This window comes from Anguilla anguilla, chromosome 12, assembly GCF_013347855.1.
Source record: "Anguilla anguilla isolate fAngAng1 chromosome 12, fAngAng1.pri, whole genome shotgun sequence".
Taxonomy (NCBI): domain Eukaryota; kingdom Metazoa; phylum Chordata; class Actinopteri; order Anguilliformes; family Anguillidae; genus Anguilla; species Anguilla anguilla.
The window spans coordinates 30,134,495-30,140,636 of record NC_049212.1 but is presented as its reverse complement, the minus strand read 5'-3'; positions in this window follow the sequence as shown (position 1 = coordinate 30,140,636).

Sequence of the window (6,142 nt, the reverse complement as noted above, 5' to 3'; positions counted from 1 at the left end):
TAAAGGTCAGCGAGCATCTTTTACACTAAGCATCTTTTACATTAGCTCTGGTGTAAAGGTCAGTGAGAATCTTTTACACTAAGCACCTTTTCACTAGCTCTGGTGTAAAGGCCAGTGAGCATCTTTTACACTAGCTCTGGTGTAAAGGTCAGTGAGATTCCTTTACACTAGTTCTTGTGTAAAGGTTAGAAATATCTTTTACACTAGATGGGGTGTAAAAGCCAGGGAGCATCTTTTACACTAGCTCTGGTGTAAAGGTCTGTGAGCATCATTTACATTAACTCTGATGTAAAGGTCTGTGAGCATTTTTTATACTAGCTCTATTATAAAGTTCAGTGAGCCCATGTTGCAGCCATTCCCTTGAATCTCCCAGAATTGCAGGTGCCTTCCACACTGGAGAAAAGGCACTCACTGAGGAGCTGATGTCCACCTCCTTACCACCCCCCCCCCCCAAACCCCAAACACAGTTCCATCACCTACTCGCCCTCAGAACTGAACTGAACTTCTGCTTTCAGCTCTCAAAAATACACACAACACCAACAAAGCCAAAAGGCAATTGTGGCATGTTCAGTGATCTTCCAGCAACAATGGAGACAGCAAATGAGAATACACAGCCTTGGACCCCTTTCCCCTTTTTTTCTGGTTGATTTCATCTTGAATTCAATGGGAGTTTATATGCCTTTTGCACTCCATTCATTTTCATGCCATTACATCTTCATAGAGGTTTTATGGATGGCTGTGATCAGCCATGTGAATCATAATGGTTTTTAAAATTGTGCTGATTGTGCGTATTGCGGAAAGAACTGTGTACCAAGGATGCGAGCTTGTTTTATCTTGAGCTGAACAAACCAGTTATGAAGGACTCAGGCATGGGCAAACAATGGCACATTAGTAATGCTTCTTTGAACGTAAGGGAGAAATAGACATAATCAATCACATGAGGGTGAAAGAAAAGGCAATTCACCAGGAGGGAATTGAGTAGAAACAAACCATGCACATAGGTGCAGTCAAGAAGTATGCAACACACAGAGCTGTACCCCCAGCCACTTATGCTTGCAGTTACGACTAAACACCGGCCATCACCCCCCTCCCCACCTCCTGCAACAGCACCACCCTCGAAAGTTCTGCACTGGTCACAACCTCCTGCCCTTTCACTCTGTCCGGGTTGCCAAGGTTACCATTTGCATGGTTGGATGGTCAGAGATAAACAGTGACAGCCATGACTGACACTTCAATTCCTGGGTGAAATGTCACCTTTTTTTACACCTTATTTCCTTTCCATGCCTCAGTCTCCTGCACTCTCTCTCTCACAGGTCAAACAGTTGAGATATTTTTGTCTAAAAAAATACTCCCTGACTGTGAAGCAGGTCGAGCGTGAGAGAGAGAGAGAGAGAGAGAGGCCCATAGAATGAGATCGAAAGAGAGAGAGCTTCTCAGTATGTCTCTTGACATGCCATAGCCGTGTTAAGGAGCTAGTACTGTTATTCTTCTTCCTCTCTTCTTTTTCTTCCTCTGCTTAGTCTCCTTATTATTTACAGTACATTCCTACAGTATATTCTTTTGTAATGAAAATCAATGAACAAAGTATGTATTATGCAGTTGATGTCGTTATCGATTGCTCTGGCAATACTGTGCTTGTGTGGTCATGCCATTAAAGCATATGTGAATTTGAATTTCAGAGGAACAGAAAAAGAGAGAGAGATTGAGTGAGAAAGAAGAACAGAGCGAGAGAGAGAGAGAGAGAGAGAGAGAGAAAGAAGAAAATAAAAATAAGCACATTGAACATGATGTGACCCCCTGTTTTGGACACCGGATAGATATTATTAGAGCTGAGATGACTGCAGATCAATGATAAACGCAGCGCAGCAGGGCTGGTGTCACATTCAAATCTCAGCAGCCTACGTCTGCGCGCGTGTGAATGTGTGGAGATGTGTGTGTGTGAGAATTATCACCACTCAGCACTCACCGGTTATACAACTAAAACTGTGCCAAAAATCCCAAAAGGCCTTGCACTTGGAACTTGCATAACCACAGTCTCCCCTGAACGCCCAAAATACGGAGCCCGCCGCTGTCCGAGAAATGAATTTCGGTTACGGAAGGCTGCCTCAGTGAAGTGGCAGGGCTCTGCGCCGTCTTGGAAACTGGTTTGGCATCGCAAGGATGTGACACTCGCCTCGCTTTTCTGCTCCATCTGTTGCAATCAGACCAGGCTGAGGGCAGAAGACGCAGCGAGTCAAAAGGCTGGGTTAGAGCCAAACTTCCTGCACGTTTGATGATGGAGGGGTGAGAGAAAGCAAGAACAATAATGTGTCGACAGGACGCTCATCTTCTGTTTTCCCATTCAAAACGAAGTCCAATTAATTAAATGCGCTCCAGACATACCATTGGTGAAGAATTACACCGTATGGTTTGTAACTGGCCTCCATTTCAGGCATGGAAGCACATGGACGGTCGTACAGGGCCTTATGACCTGTCAGTTCCAGCCCAGGAGAGTTTTCTAATGAATAAAGGTAACAACGATGTGCCACCCTGGACCTAACTGGCAGCGTGCCACCCGTCGCTCTCGGAGCGGCACGTGCCACGCTAATCTAAATTAGATCTCCCTCCACTGCCCGCCCAGATCCGTTTCCACTTTCGAAAGAAAACACAAGCCAGAAGTAAATAAAATCCCTTTCACGGCACAGTGGAAATAATTGGCCTGGTGTCTCTATCATCGGTTTAGCAGAACTGAGCTGACAAAGAGATTTGAAATCAATGGCTAATCTTCCCCCCCCCCCCCTCCCTCTCCCCCCTCTGACTGCTAAGACATCATCTGAGAAAGTTCCCATTTCAAAGAGGATAAAGGCTTTCTAGCCTCCTGATCGCCACACCCCCTCCCCTCCAACCACCCCCTCATGCAGCAGAGAGACAGAGAGAAAGAAATGAGAGAGAAAGAGAGTGAGAGAACAAGAAAGAGAGAGAAGGAGACTTTGACTTTATATGCCCCTTCATTAGAACATCGTTGTCAGTTCAGTACACTAGAACAGAGATAAAGAGAGAGCGACAGAGAGAGTGGAGAGGGCAGGAACGATGCACAAACGCAGAGTGACGGGTTGAAGGCGCGTATGACATATCAGTTTGCAGGATGGACTTTGCCCACATTGACGCTCAGATTCGATTCCAGCCTCTAAGGCCATGCTGTCAACTTCGGCATTTCCAGCCTTTGTTTCGAGCCGGTTTTTTTAATTACTTAGCGGGAGCCGCTGATTGCGAGGGAACCCGAAGCGGCCGCCGTCCCGGGCGTCAGTCAGCGGGCGCGGGGAAGACGTCCCCGAAGCCCTGGGGGATTACCGAGCTCCGGGAACTGCGGACGAGCGCCGCCAGCCATCGCAAAAGCATTACCAGCCTAACTGAGCTGAGCGGGGAGAAAGATGGAGGGCGTGAGATGGAGGGAGGAGGAGGAGGGCGTGAGATGGAGGGAGGAGGAGGGCGAGAGATGGAGGGAGGAGGAGGGGGCGTGAGATGGAGGGAGGGTGGGCGAGAGATGGAGGGAGGAGGAGGGCGTGAGATGGAGGGAGGAGGAGGGCGTGAGATGGAGGGAGGAGGAGGGCGTGAGATGGAGGGAGGAGGAGGGCGTGAGATGGAGGGAGGAGGAGGGTGTGAGATGGAGGGAGGAGGAGGGCGTGAGATGGAGGGAGGAGGAGGGCGTGAGATGGAGGGAGGGTGGGCGAGAGATGGAGGGAGGAGGAGGGCGTGAGATGGAGGGAGGAGGAGGGCGTGAGATGGAGGGAGGAGGAGGGCGTGAGATGGAGGGAGGAGGAGGGCGAGAGATGGAGGGAGGAGGAGGGCGTGAGATGGAGGGAGGAGGAGGGCGTGAGATGGAGGGAGGAGGAGGGCGTGAGATGGAGGGAGGAGGAGGGCGTGAGATGGAGGGAGGAGGAGGGTGTGAGATGGAGGGAGGAGGAGGGCGTGAGATGGAGGGAGGAGGAGGGCGTGAGATGGAGGGAGGAGCAGGGCGTGAGATGGAGGGAGGAGGAGGGAGTGAGATGGAGGGAGGAGCAGGGCGTGAGATGGAGGGAGGAGGAGGGCGTGAGATGGAGGGAGGAGGAGGGCGTGAGATGGAGGGAGGAGGAGGGCGTGAGATGGAGGGAGGAGGAGGGCGTGAGATGGAGGGAGGAGGAGGGCGTGAGATGGAGGGAGGAGGAGGGCGTGAGATGGAGGGAGGAGGAGGGCGTGGGATGGAGGGAGGAGGAGGGCGTGGGATGGAGGGAGGAGGAGGGCGTGGGATGGAGGGAGGAGGAGGGCGTGAGATGGAGGGAGGGTGGGCGAGAGACGGAGCGATGCAGACGGAAGAGAGGAGGCGTGGCGGGAATGTCGCGGGCGTTCCCGTTTCACTCCGCCCCGATGCCCTCGGTGGCGCCAGAACCCGGGTACACATCGGAGCGCCAATACTGCTACTCCTCGCACCTCGAGTGAAAAAGAGAAAGAGAGAGAGAGAGAGAAAGGACAAAATAGAATCAAACACACTGATCAAGGGTCTTGGAGTCTGTTTCCTTCATGTTTTGGACACCAGATAGACACTATTAGAGCTGATAGAGAGAAAGAGAGGAAAAAAGTGTGTATGTGAAGAGAGAGATAGATAGATAGATAGAAAGAAAGGGAGAGAGCCCTTCACATCTCCTAACAAAGTCTAGTCGGAATCCACTCCAGACACAGACACTTGTATCAGCAGCACAGGCTTTAAAAGGTAAAAAATGTTTTTTTTTCTGGGTAAGAAACAGTAACCCGTGATTCTGGTGTTTTCAAAAATACAACACCTTTTATTTAGCTCTGCTCTGCCCTGGGATTATCGGTTTCTTTATGTGATTAACATACTCCCTATTCCACAGAGACTTTTTATTTTTCACATATTGATTCATACAGCTGGATTTACTGAAGCAATTCACACTAAGTACCTGGCTAAAGTGCACACCTGGGACTGGAACCTGAGAGAGGCAACCTCCCCTCCCTAACCATTACACTGCCCTGCTATCCGCAGCGGTGGATGGCTCAGGATTGCAGGTTTCACACCGTAATGCCACTGAAAGCATCAGGGGAGCAAACGGAGGGGCCTGTCTCTGGCGCACGGATTGGCGGGCGTAGCGCCGCTCTCTGTGCTCCTCTCTGGATCACCTGAGCCGTAATGACACCGCAGCGGTCTGGGGTGGAGACCTAGGCCTGGCCCTGCAGGAGCCCAATCACACAGCCTTCAGCAACCTGCTTCACACTGTTCACTGTGGGAGCCTGCAGCCCATCATGCCAAAGGACCGAGCCCCCCTCCTCCCCTCCTCCCCTCCTCCCCTCCTCCCCTCCTCCCCTCCGACCGCAGGACGCTGTGGTTACAGAGCAGCCGCGAGCAGCGGTTACAGCACCGCTTCTCAGATCTGCACGGTGCGGCTTTGATCCGCAGGTGGAAGAGTGCTGCTTCGGCTTTTGAGCTGAGCACTTCGGGTGCGCAGTTGCTCAGGTAAACACTTACAAAATGGCTGACAGTAAGTCAACAACCCACACCATATTACGCACGAAGGAGCAGGGTTTAACCTGTTCGGTGGCATTGGCTGGCATTCAGTGCCAGGCCCAGTACAGGAGGCCTCAATCAATTCTGTGGTACTATTCTGCTTCTGCATGGATTGAGGAGAAAGGGTAAATGGTAAATGGTAAATGGACTGCATTTATATAGCGCTTTTATCCAAAGCGCTTTACAATTGATGCCTCTCATTCGCCAGAGCAGTTAGGGATTAGGGGTTAGGTGTCTTGCTCAAGGACACTTCGACACGCCCATTATTATTGTACAAAGGGATGGAAAAGATGAATCCAGGGTTTCTTTCTCAGTCTCCCTCCACTTTCATCCCTAATTCAACACAAGACCATCCTGTTCCAGAAACAACAGCACTGACAGGGCCAAGGTAAATGGCTTTTCTACAGGAGGCTTTTTATTCATGAATTATAGATGAATCATGGAAAGCGAATGCGAAGAGCTCATCAAAGCACTGGCCAGTAGGAGCAACATAGCCGAATTTACAAATGCCAAGGATATTTATAATCCACCTGATGTCCATCAGCAAGGCTCCACCTGTCTACTGTGGTCACGTTCCCTATATACGTCCCCCTCAAGGGACAACAT